Here is a 20,733-nt window from a genome sequence, read left to right as displayed (position 1 = left end):
TGAGATAAGTTTTCTCGGTGTAGTCCTAGCTATCCTGAAACTCACTTTGTAGACCAGGCTGGCCTTGAACGCATACAGATCTACATTAGATCACAATCTATTTTTTAAGTCCAGGGTCTCACACCATAGCTCTGGGTGGACTGGAACTCACTATGTAGGGTTAAATATTCATAAAACAGTCATTTGTTAAATAGGTTCACAATCCATCTGCAAATTGATAGTTATTAAAATCCAGATGCAACCCAAATTATAGCAATGACTAACAGAAGATTTCCAAACAGAAATATCTATAGTGGCCAGTTACCTGTAAGGATTAGCACAGGGGACAGGAATCACTCCACTGCACTGTCTTATTCACTATTTTCTTTTGAAAAATCATGTACACATATTACTCTTATTTAGAAAATTTAAAAAAAAAAAAAAGACCTGTCAAAGGTCTATCCAACATAGGTGATCAAGTTGGCTATGCAGAGGTACAGAAGGGCACATTTTTAAGATGAATCAAAAAGTCCTTTAAATATAATCTGCCTTTGAGTGCCACCATTTATAGTACGGAAAATGGACTAAAAGGTTCAGAAATGAGGAACTACTAAAAATGTCCTCTTTCCTTTTATGCCCTGGGAAATCACAATGACACGGAATGTGTTATGAAAACCAGTCAAGACAGCAGCTCTCCAGAAACGTGGCATTGCCTGGTGACACCACCATCTGTGCAAAGGAAGTGTGGCACGGTCAGATTTGGAACTCAAAAGCCACACTATTCCCCACATACACACTCTGCAATGCACCTACACATAAAGAGATGTGCACACAGAGGGATGATTCTAGGGTAATTCTACCTCTTCCTCCCAAGCCCAGCAGTAACCTACATCAGTCAACACAGTTAACTCAGGCTCTGAGGAAAGCACACTTGTACCCAGAGGAACCACCCTCCTGAGCTCTGAGCTTTTCACCTACACTGAAGGTGACAGCAAACTGTTCCATAGTTGAACGTTAAAACAAAGTATGTTGTTTGGTACACATACAGACAACTAGCCCTTCTTATACCATTCTCATCTCCACACACTCCGGTACCTCCATGCTAACCCAGCTGCTCTAAACTGTGGCCTGGGCTACTTTGGATACTCCCTCCTATACCCAAACCCATCATTTTCTCTAGCCCAAACTCAGTTACTACCAACATTGTTGATGAAATTATTCGCAAAGTTTGGCTCTTGTTCTACTGTACTCCTGATGAAAATTTGCTCATCACTACCCAGCACAGCATATAAATAAGTGTTCTTCGAGAAAAGCTAAGTCATCTATTACTTATCATTAAAAAAAAAAAAATTAAAGTGCTAAGCATGATGACTCATATGTATAAACCAGCACTTGGGAGGCTGAGGCAAGAGGAATAGCATATAAGTTTGAGGTTAGCCTAAGCTGTAGAGTCAGACCCAATTTCAACACTTCAAGACACACACACACACACACACACACACACACACACACACACACACACACACACACAGGGAGAAACAATTTTGAAAACCTCATACAGTATCACAAACTTTGGGGGAAAATAATTTATAAAATTATTATAAAATAATAATAAAAAATTAACCCACACTAGTCAATCTTCTAGAATCAGTTCAAACAAATTCTTGGCCATTTCACTATCTTTACCTTCAGACTTTACAGATATTGGGACCATTCATCCTTGTTTTTAATTATGTACTTGCATTATATAACTTTTGTGTGTTGTAGAAGTTGCAGGATAATACATTCTGTCTTAGATTTCTGTTAATAGATGGCTGTATTTGGCAGACAATTTTATAAAACATATAAATTAAACAGACCCACAGCAGCTGTGGTTAAGTACATGAGACCTCCACAAGACCAAAGCTGTCAGCATTCTAACATGGAATGGAAATGGTTTGTGACACCTACCTATAACTGAGGAGCTATGGATAGCTGAGAGCTCCTGGAGAAAGACGAGTCAGTTTTCTTTAAGGTTGCAGTTACTAGCATGCCAACCATGCACCAGGGATGGTCTCATACCCATAAGTATATGGACAACACAAACTAGAGTCAATGGGTTATTAAGTTTAAAAAAAAAAAAGAGGACATGAGTTTGGGGGATAGGAAGGCACAGGTAGATTGGGAGGAGTTAAGGTAAAAAGTTGGGGTGAATATGATCAAAATAGACCATGTGAAATTCTCAAATAATACAAATAGAATTTAAAAGTATGGGTTTAATAATCATTTGATGAGTAAACATGCATAGCTCTGAACTGAGACTTCCTTCCTCACCCCATACTGCAAGACACATGTGCAGGCAATGCACTGATGGGAATTCTCAGTGAAAATCTATTGAGTATCTCTGAGAGCTCAGAACTGGGCTACCTCACATGTACAAAGATGTACATGCTATACTGACTTACATACCACCATATACAGTATGAACAGCACATGAAACCCCGGGTCAGGAATGCGGAGAAGTGATCCTTAGCATTTAACCTCTAGAATACATAAGTCTCTAGGGATGAGAGGGGGATCTGTTGTTGGTATGTAAAATGAATTAAAAAATTTTTAAAAATATAGAAGTTTGTGTGTTTGGCATGACCATGGTCATTTGAATATAAACATAAACATCTTGATCATGGGGGAATTACATAGGGATAAAGACTGTATAAACTAGACTTTTTTCATTTCTTCCATATGTAAGTTATATTGAAATAAATGAAACAGAGAAGAAAAGTAAAGAGAAAGTATAGAACAGAAATGTTGATGTTTTAAAATTCCTACTGAGTCACTTTTCATTCTGTCTTTCTCACGAGATGATGTGATGATCTATATTTGAAGGACATAGTAAATGTGTCATTAAGATGTGATTTAGGGAACTTAATAGAATAAAAACTATCTTCAGGATTGGGAACATACAGGATGGTGTATCACAATACATGTCTGCAAGCTATCAGGAAAATAAAACATATTTGACTTGTTTATGTGAAAGAAATTATCTTATTCTTACTTTTTATCAGGCACACCCTTACTCAAAATCATAAAATGTAAGAAACCTTGGAAAGAAAGAGCATTCAGCCATTGATCTCATGTGAAATTGTGAATTTCCATAGAAAGTCCCATAAAATGCTCCTGCTAATCTGGAATAAGTGCTTCTCCCACAAATTCCAAATGAGTCTAGGAAAGTCCTGCCTCATTGTCTGACATGCTCTGTTGCATGGACAGAGGAGCACTTAGCCAGCATCTGATCCCTACAGCAGAAGGGCTATCTCTATTCAAATGCACAAATGAAAGATTAAACACCTCCTAATGCAATAAACTCTAGTCTAAGTAAACGGCTCATCACAGAACTCTTGTTTTAAATGTCCTGAGATTCATATTAAAAACGAAAATGAAACACAAAGGGAACAACTTAGATATAAGAAATGGCACCTGTGCCCTACCCATTTACAGTATTATATAACTTTCAGCTGCTAGTTCAGATATTGTTATCTTTCATGCTGGAAGATTCTTCCTTGCTCTGGGAGGGAGAGAATAGCCGGAAGAATTTCAGGACTAAGGTATCACATACCTACAGATCATTTTAATGTTCTTTGTTTTATCAGTGATAGCATATCTGCTCACCATACCATGGTGTAAACAGGAAGAAGCTGTGGTTTAAAAAGTCAAGAGATAGATTATGGTTTGTGAACTGGGTTCATGTTTTGAGCTTGGTCTGAACTTTGTAGCACTAATTTGAAAGCTGTGGACCCCTTGGGAAGTGAGGCATTTCTAATAGAAGTGGGTCACTGGGTGTGGACATGTGGTTATGGCTCAGCCCCTAATTCCTGCCATTTCTGTTTTTTGGCCGACCACCATATGAAGCATCTCCACCTTACATTCCCACCAGCACGGACTTTGCTATGACTTCCCCACCATGATGGAAATAAGTACCTCTGAAACCAAGAGTTCACATAGTTCTCCTTTCTTAACTTGTTTCTGTCTGGTTATGACAATATGAAAAGCAATTAATATACCCTAATGGGAGGGGCAGTAACTAGAAAAATTCATAAAGAAGCTCACAGGGAATTGGCAAGTCCTACCTGGGAGCACTTACTTCCGGAAAGCATAAGAAGCTGTTTATTCACTTACGATTTGTGCAGTTCTCCAACTGTGTATTAGAAACACATCAGTAAAGATATTTTTACATACAAACCAATTAACAGAGAAGCCAAGGCATCTAGGCAACTAAAATATTTGGCCTGGAAACACAGAGGCAATTCCAGCCTGTTAAATCCCCCCTTTGAACTCTACTGGGAAGGTAAGTTAATAACCGGATCCAGGCTGCTGGAGAAAAGTGCCAAAAGCAGTGAATAGGAGTTTAAATTTCATTCTTCCTCAAGAAGAATATGCTCAGGAAGTGAATCTTGCCTAAGCCTTTCTTGCTCAAGTCATGATGTAAACCAGCTGATATTTGTAAAAGGCATTTATGGGATTATTTGTCCAACAGCCCATCTCTATATCTCAGGATTCTTCTAACCACAGCTAAGTGGACTCTGGTCCCACACAGGCTTCAAGATCAATAGTATGCCATCTGTTGTCTTCCAAGGGATTTTAGGAAACAGCTCATCTCTTTAAATGCCTATGATACAATACAAACATTCATTGGCTGCTAGAAATTAGGTTTCCCATTGAACAGAGAAGTCTGGTCTATAGGAATAGTCAGTTTATATTATCTATAGCTAAAGGGAGCTAGATACTATCAGATATTAATGGAAAATGATCAATATATCACAACATATATGGTCTTAAGAGACACAAAGGTTTTTGAGATCAATAACTTTCAGCCTCCAGTGCTACACTGTCCATCAAATTTTGTCTCGTGCCTATGTGCATTTGCTTGATGTTTTAACCAGCACCTGCTCTCTCTTTTCAAGCTGCATTCGAGCAGCTCTTCCCTGCCCAATCACAATTATCTTCTTCAATTAACCATGTCTCCCTTACCTGAAAGGCTTGGGACCAGACATGTTTCAGAATTCAAATTTTTACTTAGGCATATTTGCATATACATGACATCTAAGATACCTAAGTCTAAACATCATACTGATTGGTCCTTCATATAAACCTGTGCACATAATTTGAATGTAAGCATATATAATGTAATTGGATGCCTGTGTTCTGATTACAATCTGTCACATAAGGTCAGGTCTGGAATTTCCCAATTAGATCATGACAGTGCTTTAAGAAGTTTGAGATTTTTGGAGCATTTCAGATTTTAGGTTTCTGTATTCAGTTTGCTAGACAGATACTAATGCAAAGATGCTAACTCTCACTTGAGACCTATATTCTCCAGACCCTGCCACTCCTTTTACTGTGTACTACAGTCCATGGCCATCCTCTCTCCTGCTTCAGTTAAACTGTCCATACAGTCACACTTCCCATCCTTGCCTCATTCCCTCCACCATGCTCCCTTTGCTAATTCCTCACATGGTCTGACCCATTTTTGTTGTTCTTATAACTGATTATGGCCACTGAATTGATCTAGGCTAGAGAAAAAAAATCTCACAGCCACACTCGCCAGCTTTCATTCCTTATCACAACTGCAATGGAACACTATAACACTCTTCACAAAATGTTTACTCCATTTCCTAAAATGACCTTAAACCTGTAGTACAGTGGCTCTCAACCTGTGTGTCACAACCCCTTTGATAAAACCCCTCTCTCCAAAAATACTTACAGTATGGTTCATAACAGTAGCAAAATTACAGTTATGAAGTAGCAACAAAAACAGTTTTATGGTTGGGGTTCACCACAACATGAGGAACTGCATTGAAGGGTAGCAGCATTAGGGAGGTTGAGACCCACCATGCCAGCCTCTCTTTCCTGTGTCTTTATCACTAACAACGTTCCCTCTAAATTGACACAGGCTTGAGTTCTTCGCCTTTTTTTTCCCTCAGACTAAGCTGATCAGAATTCCTTCCTGTCAAGAACAACAGTGGCTTTCATGTTGGAAGAGACAAGGTTTACACGTTGTGAGATACAAAATTCCCTTTTTTGTCTTTACCAACCAATGGCCGTTTGACCCAATGAATTGCTCTCTCCTTCCCAAACACTTTTTTTTATGACAGTGAGTCTGTGTTTTCCATGCTTATTTCTGACTTCATCAGTCACTTGTCCTCAATCCTGACCTCTTTTTGTTGAAGTGACCCTCTCCTGTGTACTCCTGTTTTTCCCTTGCTAGGTGATCACATGTGGCCCAAAGCATTGAATACCATCTCCCTTTCCATCACCCACAGCTCCAGCCTACCTCTCATCTATCCAACTGCTTCTGACCAAAGACCCAACTGTTTACTTGACATTTCCACTTGCATACTTAACAAATGTATTCAACAGCAAAGCTTAAAGAAGAACACTTTTAAAGGTCTACTTTTCCCCTGCAGGCTCTCTAATCTCCACAGATTCCTCCCATCTTGCTCACTCTAGTACCTACAAGCCAACCGAGTGCTCTTCTGCCTTGTTGAGTTCATCGACTGAATTCAGGTTAGTTCTAAATCCTGCCTGAGCTCCCTCCCCCTCACTGACAGCAGACTTCTAACTAGATTTTCTGTTTCCATTCATACCTTCAGCTCTATACTCCCAATTCGTTCATCACTTGCAGGGGTGATTTACTAAAATATGAACTTGATCATGTCTGTCAAAGAATTCTTGTTCTTAAAATAAGCAAATAAGGAACATCAACAGTCAAAAGTAGCTCTTCTCTAAGCCTACAAGGTAACACAAGGTTGGGTACTGGCCAACTTAAGACTTCATCAGCCTTATGTTCCTTCCACTGACTACTGATATCACACTAAGATGTTCATGTCTGCTTATGACCTCTGTACATGCTCTTCACTCTGTCTAGAAAAGTCTGCCCACCATTCTTCACATTCTTGCCTTTTCATCAATTTGGTCTCAGCTTAAAAGTCACCTTCATAGTATGTATAACTGTGTTTGACCCCAAGTGCAAATGAATTACCTATGTATGCTGCATGATCCCATCACCCAAAATGTGTGCTTAGAACCTTGCCAGGTACACAGCAGACATTCAACATATATTAACATTAACTAAATGAATGAATTAACAACAGATACAAACATAAAAAGCAACCATTTATAAAACATTAATGAACAGGAAAATAATTTTTTCTAGGCCAGTATCACTGTGTTTAATATTAAGCCATTAAAAAGATGAAATCTGAAAGTCATTTCTGGATATTCAAAATAAAACTAAACAGATACATTTTATTCATTCCAAGTAGACTATGATTTGGCAAAGAAGTAAAACAAAATATGCTTTCCATTTTAGCACCACCAGCTTTTGACAATATAATCACCGTCTCAAGCGCTCGGGGGGGGGGGGGGGGGGGGCATAAGTGACATCTGGGAATTAACAAACTCTTTGATGCTCAAAGAAAAGATGTTGTTCTTACAAAGTTACATGCAGCCTTGACAGCAAATAAGACACAGTGCCTCTTGGATTGTCCTTTAAACAACTGGAGAGCAAACTGGCCAGTCTGGATGTTAGGGCTATAAGCAAAGCAGATAGTCTACACTCTTACAGAGGGTCTTTCTCTTCTCCTTTCTTTCTTTCCTTTTTTCAATGCAGTAAAATTGTTACATTTAGAATGAAATTTATCAAAAGTACAAAGTTGGAGAACTATATATATCATTCATAAATGTGTGTATAAATATATATATGTATTTTTAAGCAACATCACATATATTTTTTAAATTACCTGCTGCCATACCCATATAATTTTTTTTAACCTCGTGTTACAGAAATTCTCTTTTCTTCTCTTCTCTTTGTGTACAGTGTCTTATGCAGGGCAAGCACCACACAAAAACAATCAGCTACTTTCAACACCCACACAAAAATAATCAGCTACTTTCAACATGCTGAATTCCATCCAAGTCAGATTTGTTTGGTTGAAACACACAATCTATGAACCACAAACTGACCCTGATGCCTCAACACTGCATCAAATGAGGAAAATTGCTTACTAACTTTACCCACTGTCACAACCATGGAAGCAAAATACTTTATAGACAGAAAGGATTCACACTTCTGACACTTTTGTTAAAAAAAAAATTCTCCAAATTTGGTGTTAATGAAAAAGACACTTGCTAAATACGATCCAAGTTTGCGGTGTGATCAGTCCAAATGATTTTCTTGGATGTTCTTGATTGCTGTTTCTATCACTGCACACATAATGAAGGAAAGATGCAGCTTAAAAACAGATGCTAGAAGTCTTTAGTATTTGTCTTTTTCAATCTTAAATCCCCTTTAATGGTCATAGACATTTTATACTGCCTGATGTAAGGTCTTGTGAGAAGCCTAGGTCATTCTTCCCAAACTGATAGACACATCTCTGTTGTGTAGCTTCATAAATGTGAAGTGTAGAAGCTATCCACGATAAAATTCAGCCTGTTGTGTAGCTTCATAAATGTGAAGTGTAGATGCTATCCATGATAAAATTCAGTCAGGCAACTAGCACAGCAACCTGGCAATTACAGCCTTACCCATCAGTTCAGGAGTCCCTTTGACCCACTTTGCCATCACCTGATAAAGACACATGCACCACATGCACACGCATGAACGCACATGCACGCACGCACAAGCATGGGGGAGAGAGAAAGGAAGGGAGGAAAGAGAGAGAGATTGAGTTGTTTTGATGTGTATTTGTGTGTGAAATATGCATATATACCTGTTCATGTGTGCACAAGTGTGGAGGCCAGACCTTAACGTCAGGACTTTACCTACTAAGCCATCTCCTTGGCAGTCTTGGATGCCTGCAAATTGCATTTCAGCAAGAGACCCAAACATTCACACTGTCAGTGTCCAGGGGTTAAAGCAGCTTTCTCCCATCTACCAGGAGCAATTGCTCAGCTTCCATTAGATGAGGACTTAAAGGAGCATCTGGAAATGCTTACAGAGTAGTTACTGGGCATTCATGGCTACAAGTTCTTTCTAAAAGGAAAATCCCACACAGCCCCTGCAATTCTCAAAGGAACAAAGTAAGGTTAAATATTCTGGAAACAAATGTGACTCATTCCAGCAACTGAGTCCAGCAAAACCGGCAGCTTTCTTCATTGCTCTGCCTTCCACAGTTCTAACTTATTCCTGATTTAATGCCTGTATTTCATCTTTCCTATGCAAAATAGTTTTTCAAATAGTATCTATATAATAAAGATGACAACTAATACAGCTGGAACATGCACAAATCACAACAATATCTAGCTGTCACTGCAAAGAAGAAGGGTTCTTTTGCTCTTTTTCAAAAGGCTTCTAGAACAGAGGCTTTTAGATGTCTAATGGGCAGCTTAAAACCAGCATGTAGGAGGTAGTTTTTTTTCTTCAGAAATCATTCATGTAGAATTCACCAAGATTTCTGGAGAGTAACCCTAAATAAGGGAGTTCTTTTAGATTGTAGCATGCCTGTAATATGCCACATGTACCAAGAAAATACTAGAGCTGCTAGCTTCACCCAAGGTACACTGCCATAGCTAAGAATCAGTACAAGCCAAAATAACGATGGAAGCAGAAGCAACAGAAGGCACAAAGAGCGAAACTAGCACTGGAAAAAATATATCTGGAAGATTTACATTTTCAGAATTCAAAAACCACTAAAAAGATATACTAATCAAAACAGTGTGGTATGGAGAAAAGGAAAGGAATATCCACCAACAGAATACAATTGAGAAACCCACGCTGCTAGGCCCTGTTAGTGCTTGAAAGGGGTGCCAAGATCATTCAATAGAGAAAAAAAGTCTGCTCAACAAATAATCCTGGGAATGGGCATCCCAAAGCAGATGAATGAATGATGCTGGACCCCTCCTACCTCATATCCTATCCAGAATGAATCAATGATCAAGGTATACCACAACCTGCAAGCTAATGACCGTAAAACTTGAACTAAAACAGAGAAGAGCTTACAGTAAATTGTTTTGAACTCAAGAGTCTTATAAGACAAGTGTGCTAATTAGCAGACCCAGAATCAGCAAAGGAAAAGGCAAATCTTAGCTTATAAAAATGAAAACCCTTTGTTTATCAAAAGATATTTTGGAAAACATTAAAATGCAACCTAAAAAAAAAAAAATTGGAAGAAAAGCCCTCTCAGTTACATCTGCCAAGGATCTAATATCCAGAATATCTATAATAAACCTCTACAACTAATTCAATAACCCAGAGGCAAACACACCATTTTAAAAGTAGGACACTTGTCCAAGAAATAGCCAACAAGCAAGCAGAAAGATGCAGGGTATGATTAGACATTAGAGAATAAATATTAAAAACTAGGGCTGGGGGTGCTTGTCTGCCATGCACCATGGACAGCATGGTGTAGGTCTGAAATCCAGCACTCTGGAAGTAAAGACAGGATTTGAAGTTCAAGGCCATCCTGAGTTATACAGTGAATTTGAGGCCAGCCTATGATGCAAAGACCCTGCCTTTAAAAGAAAAAAGAAAAAAAGAAAAGATAACAACCACGACGGGGTACAGTTTCATACCTACTGCAATGGCTACTTTATTTTTAAAAGTAAAAGGCAAACATCTATTGTCAAGGAAAGTAATGGGATTAGAAAACTCATGACTTCTGGCAGAAATAAAAAAGTAAGCAGGCACTGTGAAAAAGATCTGTAGTTCCTCAAAGAGTTAAACACTTACCTAAGTAGATATTCCAAAGAACTGAAAATAGTAACTCATACATACAACAGCCAAAAGATGGAACAGACAATCCCTATCAGCAGATGAACAGACAAATGGCAGCATACACATATGATGGACATTATTGTTTGGACACATTAGACAGAATGAAGTATGGGATACATGTTAGCATATGAATGAACTCTAAAACATCAAGTCTCTCAAAAGAAGGTAGGAGCAAAAGGTCCCACACTGCATGATCCTATTCCTATGAAATGTTCAGAGTGGGCAAATTCACATAGATACAAGGCAAACTGGTGGTTGCTGGGAAAGGCAAGAGGAAAGGACCGGGACCCAGTAAGTGATGATGGCAGTGGGTTTTCTTTGGGAGTGATGGAAGTGTTCAGAATTAGGTAGAGGTGGTAGTTGTATAAAAATGTGAATTGTTCAGATTAAAAGTTAGCATTTATAATGTGAATCTCACCTGAATTAAAAAGAAAGCAGAGCGAAGAAAGGAGCAGGCAAAGCAGCCCAGGTATTTCAGATGGACTGACAGAAATCAGCCCCATAGAATGGTGTGTTAGTGCTAGTTAATGGAAGAGGGAGGCATCAGGAGAATGGGGGAGTGTGTGTAAAGAAGACAGTTTGGAAACAAAGATGGTCTTGATAATTGAAAAGGAGCATTTGTATGGAACTGAAGCACACAGGCAGAGCATGATCACTGGGACAGAAAAGAGCACCAGGGTGAGGACAGCATGTACCCTGTGCTCCTCAAGGACATTCCATACAGATGCTTTCCTTGACCAGAAGAAAGGGCAGATAGCTACAAAGAAGAAAAGGAGAGCTCATCAGAAATCAATCCTGAGCCTCATAAGGTGGCCTAGTTTTATATCAACATCCAGAGGAGAGAAAGAAGAGACAAACAGAACGAAGAAACTCAGTACTCACTCTATGGCAGGTCCTACATGCACAATCTCACACCAGGACCATCAAAGACACTGAAATCAGTGGCACTATGCTCACCCTTTGCACAAGCAAACTGAAGTCCAGGCTTCAGGACTCACATTCTTCTTCCAGTTCCTTATAGATTCCCTCCAGGTGACAAATTTAAAATCACTAGTTTTTCAGTAATTGTAATTGCATTAGGAAACTACATTTGGGTTCTGTTTTCCCGTAAGTTCAACAAGGATATATTAACATGTTCCAATGCAAAAAAAAAAAAAAAAAATGTATTGGACCTCTCCAAATTCCAGAGTGCCATATGAAACGCACACCACACTTTCTTGCTTTTTTGCCACATAGCTGCTCTTGCCTAGCTAACTGAAACCTTGCCGCAAAGTCACAAGTCTCTAGAACCAGAAGATAATGTCATACTGTCACAGGAAGCCAGTGGAGTTGTCCTCCAACTGTTCTCTTTCTGCTTTGATGACACCTGACTCTCCAGACAAGCCACAAAATATGCAAAGGAGGAAGCAGCTGATCTTCAGGTGTGGGAGCCCAAGGTCACTGCTGGTTCATCTCCTGGGAAAGTTGACTTCAGCCCTCAGTCCTGGGCCAGCTACCTCTTCCCACTTGATGACAGCAAAGACAGGGCCTCTGCTCTTCTCTAACTACAGAAAAGCAGGTGCAGGCTTTTCCAATGCAACAATTTCCACCCACTTAGCTATTGTATTGGCACACTTTCTACAAAAAGAAAAGAGAGTATTAGCAAGTTTTGTTACACTTTTTTTTGTGTGTGTGTGTGTGTGTGTGTGTGTGTGTGTGTTCACTAAGGGTCTAAGGTCTTACACAGTGTTCCATCATGGAACAACAGTTCCAATCCCAGATTTTATTTTATTTTTATGGTACTGGAGAAAGAACCAAGACCTTGTACATGCTATGCAAGTGCTCTACCTCTGAGCTACATTTTGTTAATTTTTCCTCATATTTTATAGAAATTCACCCAAACCAGGAACCATCTCACCTGTTGATAAATCTAAACTTCAGGGTAGAAAAGACTCTGGATATCCAACTTAAAATGGACAAGTGTAAAATGGGTAACAGTTCTTACTGGCAAGTAGCCCTGCAAGGCCCACAGAGCAACCACATCCCAGTGAGTTCAACAACAACATGGCATGGGCAGTGGGTGACAGATGCTCAAAGAGACCACCAGCTGTAAGGACAAAAGCTAACATCTTAGAGTACTTTCCTGTGGCAGGCTTCCAGGCCCTTTCCTGTTTCTTCAAAGCTTAAGAGTAAACTGAAATCGGAACAAATCACAATGTGCACATAGCCTCTTATATGCTTAATATGCTTAAGTGAGAGACAGGACAAGCTTAAGCCTATGCTATAGCACAAAACTGATACTTTGTTTTCAAATATATCCTGCTATAATTTTTGGTTAATGAATCTCTTCTCCAGGGTTTTATTTTAAAATAAACAAAGTTCTTTTGTAAACAGTACATATGTTCTTACAATATACAGGTATAGCCCATACCTGCCAATGATTACCATTTTATCCTACTAGCTTTGATGAATATCTAGCCCTTTCATGCATTTCAGAATTAAGTTCCAGGGCTGAGAGCACTTTATTTAAAGGCTTATACAGGTGACATTTCAATCATTTCTAGGGGACAGTGGTGAATTTGCAAAGGAAGGAGAGCCAAGGGAGCAAGAGAATGCCCACTGTGCACCTGGTGTCAGCCCTACGTTGGGTAAAGGTGACACTTCAGAGGACGGAAACTCCTGTGAAACTGGAGAAACACAACCTGACACAATGCGGACCTTGGCTCCTCTCAGCAAAAAGTATCTTTCCCGCCCTTTTCCCCTCCATCTAATCAGCCTGGAAAGGGTGGACAAGAAGAAGAGGTGGAGCACCATGGGAAGACCTGGAGAGAAGCCCAGCCACTGGCCGAGGTGAAGAACTGTGTCCTCTGAAGATGCCATGTGTGGGTGATAAAGGTACTTCCTTAGAGTAAGAGAAGTAGGGAGTAAGAAATTTGCCCTCCCTTTCATTTTGCCACGTCTTCTCATATTTCCCAATTCCTCAACAAATCACAACAAGAAGAAAAAGATCTGGGATGTATCCACTGCTTGGGAACAACTCTAAAAGGAGAAGGAAGGATGGATAATGAAAGATAAACAGAGGGACACTGTTGGACATTCAGAACATAAGCAACTTTAGATTTTGTTAAGTGCCACCTGGCCTCAGTTACCGGGCAACAGAAAAGGAGAGAACTGCTGTGCAGAATTACGAGTTCTGGCACAATGTGAGAGCATTCCCGGTGCATGACTAAAGGGCCAGGATGTGTTCGCAGTGCAGGAAAGGCCCACTGATGGAAGCCGTGAGGCATCAGCCCAAGGCCAAGTCGTAAAGTGACGGGACTTCTGTCAACTGGAAGAATCACCCCAGAGCTCCGCTCAGTTGCTCATGAAGAGAAAATCCTAGAGAACAACAAAAATGGGGTGTGTGCCAAGAGAGATGCTCAGCCAGCCCACGGCTGCTCCAACCTCTGGTCAGCAGCCGGGTGAGTGCACCGCATGACACTCTGGGCACAATCGAGGCCTTCCCAAACTGTGGACCCAGCAAAAGAGAAGCATCAAAGATGTCAGTCACTGCTGTTATTCCAAGCTCCACGTTTCCATATAAAGCAATCTATAACTGGAATAGAACCCAAATTATGGGTTGTTGTGATATTTTATAAACTATAAAAATCCCAGAAAATTGGGCACTCCTTATCTTTCCTGCATGAGAATTAACACTGCTCTTAAATGTGTCTACCTGCAAGTATGCAAACTCTTCTAGAACCTTCCACCAACACACAACATACACACACATATATTTTTTTTTCAGCCCTAAAATACTGTCCTTTTTATTAGTGCTTCTATAGGCAACTCACATTCTAACAAAAATTCTTCCTAGAATACTCCATTCCTGAAGGTTATCAGTAACATCTCATCTACAAAATCCAGTTTTTGTAACCCCAGGTCTTGCCTGCAGGGCTCTCAAGCAGGCAGTGATTGAACCAGAGTGGATCAGCTCACTTCGGTTGGACCGGAAGTACTGCCCTGACACCTTAACTGAGTCGGCATCCAAGCTGGGAGAGTCCACAGCACTGGCAGTTTGGTTAAAAGCGGTAAGTCTTTTCAGAGGTTCCTATGCCACTATAAAGCTGCACTGTACAAATCAGTCCACTAAAGCCAAATATTACTTTCTGAACCCTTATAATATCACTATTCTGAACTGAGATTCGATATAGGTGTGTGCAGCGGGGGGAGTTAGGGAGATGGCTTCATTGGTAAAGCACAAAGACCTAAGTTCAATCCCCAGAACCCATGTAAAAACGTCAGACATGGATGGAGTGCATTTGGAATCCCCAGCACTGGGAGGCTGAGACACGGAGACTCAGAAGGGATCACTGGCCAGCCAGCCTGGCCTGCTCAACAAATTATAGGTTCAGTGAGTGATCTTGTCTCAAGGAAAATGTGGATGGCATGAGGTGGGGGTGGTGATGATGGTGGTGATGGTGATTAAACTTGGACTTGTCTCTGGAAAGAATAATTTTCAGTCATATAATCACATGGTATCTTTGTCTCTTTTTTCATAGCACCGAGGTCATTATTCATGGCAACAATGATTTAAAGGAGGCTTTGAAACACTAAATTTTTCTAACCCTAATTCCTACTAACTGAAAACTACCTACGTGTCTTTCAGCGTTGCAGTCATTTAAGGATCCGGGGATTTGAAGGAATAGTTTACTACATTCTCCAGGGAAGAAAATGAATTTCATGTGATTTCTGGAAGAACTTAACTTTCACTGGGAAAGGACAGAAGAGATGGGGGTGTGACTGAAACTTCTTAAGGGGAGCCTGTTCCACCCTGGCAGCATGTTCTCTGGCAGAGGCAGACCGCAGGGGGCTGCCTTCAGCCACAGGCTGAAGGGGTAAGGGAGTCACCCAGCTCAGCTGGCCCTAGTGAGACAGACCCTTCAGAGCCCCCACCCCACCTCCCGGTCAGGCTGGGCAAGCATCTTGCTTCTTCCCCTGGCTCCACTCACTCGTGTCCCCTGAGAGAACTGATTCCTAAATCACCTGTGCAGAAATCATCCAGTTCCATACATGATTTTGATGTTGTGATTTGTTTTTGATATGTGATCTTGCTATACAGCCCAGGCTGGCCTTGAACCCATCATCCTCCTGCCATAGCATCTCACGTTCATGTGCCACCACACCCAGACTCAGTTTGAGAATCTGGGCATGAATGCTCTGAAAATGAAAAAAACCACAGCCTTCCATGGCTGTTCTTGCTGCCCCATGAATCACAGCATCTTTAACATGCAAGAGTTTAATCTAACAAACAATTGGTATTTTGCTCCTGAATAACATTGTATTTGCCCTACAATATAGATTTAAAAAATAGATCAGGATTTTTTTTAAAAAAAGCTGCCAATAGCCAAGGTAGCATGTCCAGTTATAAAAGAAGTCAGGATCGCATAGAAAATTTCAATAAGTAAAGATGAAAGGAAAGGAGGGGGAAGGAGGGAGACAGAGACAGTTACACACATTACACTGTTAGACATTCTGAAGGTAATTAATAGTTAATGAAAACAATTTAAAATAATTCAGAAAGAAACAATGTAATCCAAACATTGGGGTTTTTTTTTCAAGAGCCACATTTTAGTGATTTTTCTGAACTAAAATCCCACAAGAAAGTTTACTAAAGTTGTTTTCTTTTTCCAAGTTTGAAAATTATCATTGGTTTGATCAGAAATCAATTTTTAACAATATAAAAATGAGGACAATTTACCTAAAAATAATCATTGTGTTCACCATATTTTATTCTTTTATGTTTATGGGTTTGTTGTCTACATGCATGTCTGTGCACCACATGTATGCCTGGTGCCTACAGTGGCCACAAGAGGGCTTCAGTTGCACTGGAATTAAGAGTAACAGTTGTGAATTGCATTCGGGGTGCTGGGAATTGAACCCAGGTCCTCTGGGAGAGCAGTCAGTGTTCTCAACCATTGAGCCATCTCTCCAGCCCAAACCATATAGGTTTTTAATTTTTAGAGTCTATTGACTAATACTGGTAATAAGTTAAGTTTGATGTGCTATAAATAAGCAGAATCTAAACCACACCACCATAAGAACTAAAATACACTGAATGTACACTGTGGACACAAAAGAGATGAAAAAACATTGGACCACTGTGCAGTCTGAAATAACATACTGTTGTCATCGAGGACCTAAAGCATCGTTCCAAAGCACAACCAACAACACTCAGATTCTGGGTCCTAGATGCTTTCTACTTTTTATATTGTACAAAGAATTCATTCCATTTTTTTTTTTATTTTTTTATTTTTTATTTTCTGTGCATTGGTGTTTTGCCTACATGTGTGTCTATGTGGGGGTGCTGGATGCCCTGGAGCTGGAGTTACAGACAGTTGTGAGCTGCTGTGTTGTTGCTGGTAACTGAACCCAGGTCCTCTGGAATATCAGCCAGTGCTCTTAACTGCTGAGCCATCTCTCCAGCCTCCTCATTCAATATTTTTTAAATAATCATAATTCATAAGATCTAACTACTGCGTGGTGCTTAAGTGAGACTAAAGGCTTTTCTTTTTAGGAGAACCTTGGGGGAAATATAAAAGAACTCTCATCTGGACGCGAAGGCAAGAGTAACTCAAGGATTCCAGCTGACAACAAGGTAGCCAAATCCAATCAGGTGCTGTGGAGATGGGGAAGGAAGAAGCCCTATGGGATATCTACCATCCTATAGCCTAGAGCCACCCGAAGTCTCCATTTATTCAAATGCCAGGGCTCAGATCATGTGACACAGAATCATTCCTCCTTGAATCCAGAACGTGTAACAAACCACTCCTACTTTCTGGTGTTGCTGTGACTCTTGATGCTAGTATTTCTAGTCATTAGACACAGATATCTTCATCCACACAATATGTAATAAAATTAACGAAAAATGACCCACCTACAGATAATGTAACTGAAGTATGGGAAAAGTGGACAGACCAGAAACTAAAATGTAAACAGAGTAGAAAGCAAATGGTGTACCTACACTGATTCAAAGTCTCTTAAATTACTCAGCATCCTTAACTGGACTGTACCGACTAAGACAAGCTTATGAGTCACCCTTTGGAGGGTAGTAAAATATAGTGCACTGGACTAAAAATAGGTAGGAACATTCAATAATAAATCTACTTTCTTGATATTCTTATATCATTAAAGACTGGTCATTTGAAGACGGGTCGGGTTATGCAACTCTTCCTTCCCCTCACAGAGAGGCCGGAAGAAAATCAGCCAGGGTCAGAGCCAGGAGATAATGACGCATCTGGCATGGGGTGCAGTGTCCTGAAGAAGACTAATATGAAATGCTTGGTACTCTGATTGCACCTATCATGAAGACCAGGGGAGACACTGGTTTGTGGGCATCACTGAAAAATGACTTCTTGCCTCTTAAAGGAAGAAAGGGCAAGCAGTGCAATGTTGTAACAGCAATTATAAAACAGCAATTTGTGGGAGGCAGTCTCTCATTTTGGTTGGGATTTAGTACTAGGATAAAGCACTGACAGTGTCTATTTGTAAATAAAACCGATGGGCCATACAAAGGTAATTCTGGTTATTTGGGCATTTCATGAAGGATTTATGGTAAAATCAGAGGGGTATAGATGGAATTGACTGGCATCATTCCCACAAGCAATTGCCCTAAAATAAAGGTTTCTCACTGGTGAGCAAGTGGAGCTGTAATTTCTGATGATGGTGGGAATCTTCTCAACAAAACCTGTACCAGACAGAAACTTACACAGTTTTCCCCTCAATGACACCAAATGCTTTCAAAGGCTAGGCAGTACTGTCACAAGCAGGAGAATACAATGAGTGAAAATTAGTGGCTGAGTCAGTAGCTGAATTAGTGGGGGGAAACCTAGAAAATCCTGCTTGCCTCTCCACCACACCAAGAGAAATGGTTACACGTCACTTTTAACAGACACTGCATGAAAAGCTTTTTCTCATGGGTCTCAAGCTCCAAAATGTCACCAGTACGATTCTTCCCCAGGGGTTACAGAGTGGGTACTCACCAGGCAGCTGGGAACAACAGCAAGGGATGTCTATTTCTTCACACCTGCGCACAGTTCCCTGCAGAAAAAAGCATGCACAGACAACACAGAGTCAATGTGAAGTTCTTTCAAAGTTCTCATGGAGATCAGCAGTCTTTGGTTTCAGAATCAGAATCCAGAACATATTTTTTAAAACATACCAGGAGGCTGCAATAAATTACTAATGACACTGGATTTAGACAATATTCCCACCAGATCAGCCTAAGGGAAAGACTGGTGCATTTTCTTGATTGATTATAGATATGGAAGGAAACAGCTCACTGTGGGTGGTGCCACCCCTGGGTAGGTGGTACTGAGTGCTATAAGAAAGCAGGCTAAGCAAGACATGGGAAGCAAAATAAGCAACACTCTTCCATGGCCTCTGCATGGGCTTTTGCCTCCAGGTTCCTGCTTTGAGTTCCTGCACAACTGAGTGATGGACTGTGATGTGGAAGTGTAAGCAAAATAAACCCTTTCTTCCCTGAGTTGCTTATGGTCATGGTGTTTTATGACAGCAATAGAAACCCTAACTAAAACAAAGATACAGAACTTACACATAAACTTTGAAATGATGTGCTATGGTGATTCTTATTTTGTAAGAGAAAAACTGAAAAAAAAAAAGAAATACTCAAGTATCCCACAAATGCCAGGCTCTGGACAACACTGGGGTTGCTCATACATGGCTACCTGGATCAGGGTTAATCTTGATGGTGCTACCTCATGGAACATACTGTATTTTTTCTATTGCATGTATGTTTGTAATTGTATATGAATGAGACTGTAGCTGCCAGGAGGATGAGAATTATGTACATACTGAAAACCATCATCTACATCTCCTGCATTTAGCACAGGCTCTGGCAATTAATAGGAGCTAAAAAAAAAAAAAAAACTGCTGTGGAATGGAACAAATAATTAAAGCTGAGACATTGAACTTCATATGCCAGATCTATCATTTTGTAAACAAAGACTTACAGACTAGACATGTATTTTTCCACCTTCCCTCTATTTCCCCTCTGACCCCAGCATAAGATGGCAGCACGTTGGAAAACCAATGTCTTAAACACCTTATAGACCAGCTCATCACAAGCCATTCCAATACCGGTATATCATGACCATGATATGGTCTGGAAGTGATAGCCCCACCTGTCAGCTTTCTCACTCAGAGAGTATAAATCTAGGCACTGAAGAGCTAAATGTGGTCTGTAGGAAAAGAAGTGCTGTTAATGTGAGATGCCAGGGGAACAGATATCAGGACTGCCTGTGTGCCCTCTCTCTGTGCCTTTCAAAGCAGAAGAAATACGTTTTCCTACAATGTAAGAGGGAACGTAATAGTTAAACAAAAATGCCCAAATCCCAATATTGATCCTAGAAAAACAAATCCTGCTGTACATCAAGTACTGAATGAGAAGAGACAAGAACATGTGGACTCACAGGCAAACAAGGAAGGTGGACTGCTACCTCATACCACACACCAGACACTGAGTCCATCACAGACACAAAACTACATCACCTTCCTACCTCTGGGTCCTCACTCTCCTACCCTTGTGCCAAGCCCACTTCATCACTGAACCCTGGGATGCGGGCCTCTTCAGCAAGATTTATTGGGAGCTTGAAAGGAAGGGAGGGACTCTACCTTCCCACTCTGCCTATCCTCTTGCCACTCTGCAGCGAATACCTACCCAGAGAGTCTCTAGTCTTCCAAATGTCCCTCCCTAAGTCTAAAACTGCCAGTCTGAGAAAACATCCCAAACGCTGCCAAGAAGTGTAATAGCCCCTTCATCTGTCATTGGCAGTGGGTATCCACACTGAAGTACAGAACTGGGGCTTCTTCACAGGGGCTGGGGGAGGAATTTCATGGAGGCTTTTTTCTTCAAAACTTGAAATAATGGTAAGAGCTTTGCAATTAGCAACATAGATACCTTTGCCAGGTTCTCTCGTTCTCTCTCTCTCTCTCTCTCTCTCTCTCTCTCTCTCTCTCTCTGTGTG

At 40.4% G+C, this 20,733-nt stretch overlaps 1 protein-coding gene across 13 annotated transcripts in view; it reads right to left on the bottom strand.

Annotated features, from left to right (window-relative positions):
* Nucleotides 1-20,733, bottom strand: part of Plcb4 (phospholipase C beta 4) — a 378,383-nt gene that overhangs the window by 209,637 nt on the left and 148,013 nt on the right. For all 13 annotated transcript variants that reach the window (XM_036183210.1, XM_036183211.1, XM_036183212.1 and 10 more), the window contains one exon: nt 18,730-18,787. The gene's annotated coding sequence lies outside the window, so the exon portion shown is untranslated. The remainder of the gene's footprint in view (nt 1-18,729; nt 18,788-20,733) is intronic.

This window comes from Onychomys torridus, chromosome 4, assembly GCF_903995425.1.
Source record: "Onychomys torridus chromosome 4, mOncTor1.1, whole genome shotgun sequence".
NCBI classification, from domain to species: Eukaryota; Metazoa; Chordata; class Mammalia; order Rodentia; family Cricetidae; genus Onychomys; species Onychomys torridus.
Note: the sequence above shows the minus strand (reverse complement) of the source record. Positions and strands in the feature narration are given on the sequence as shown.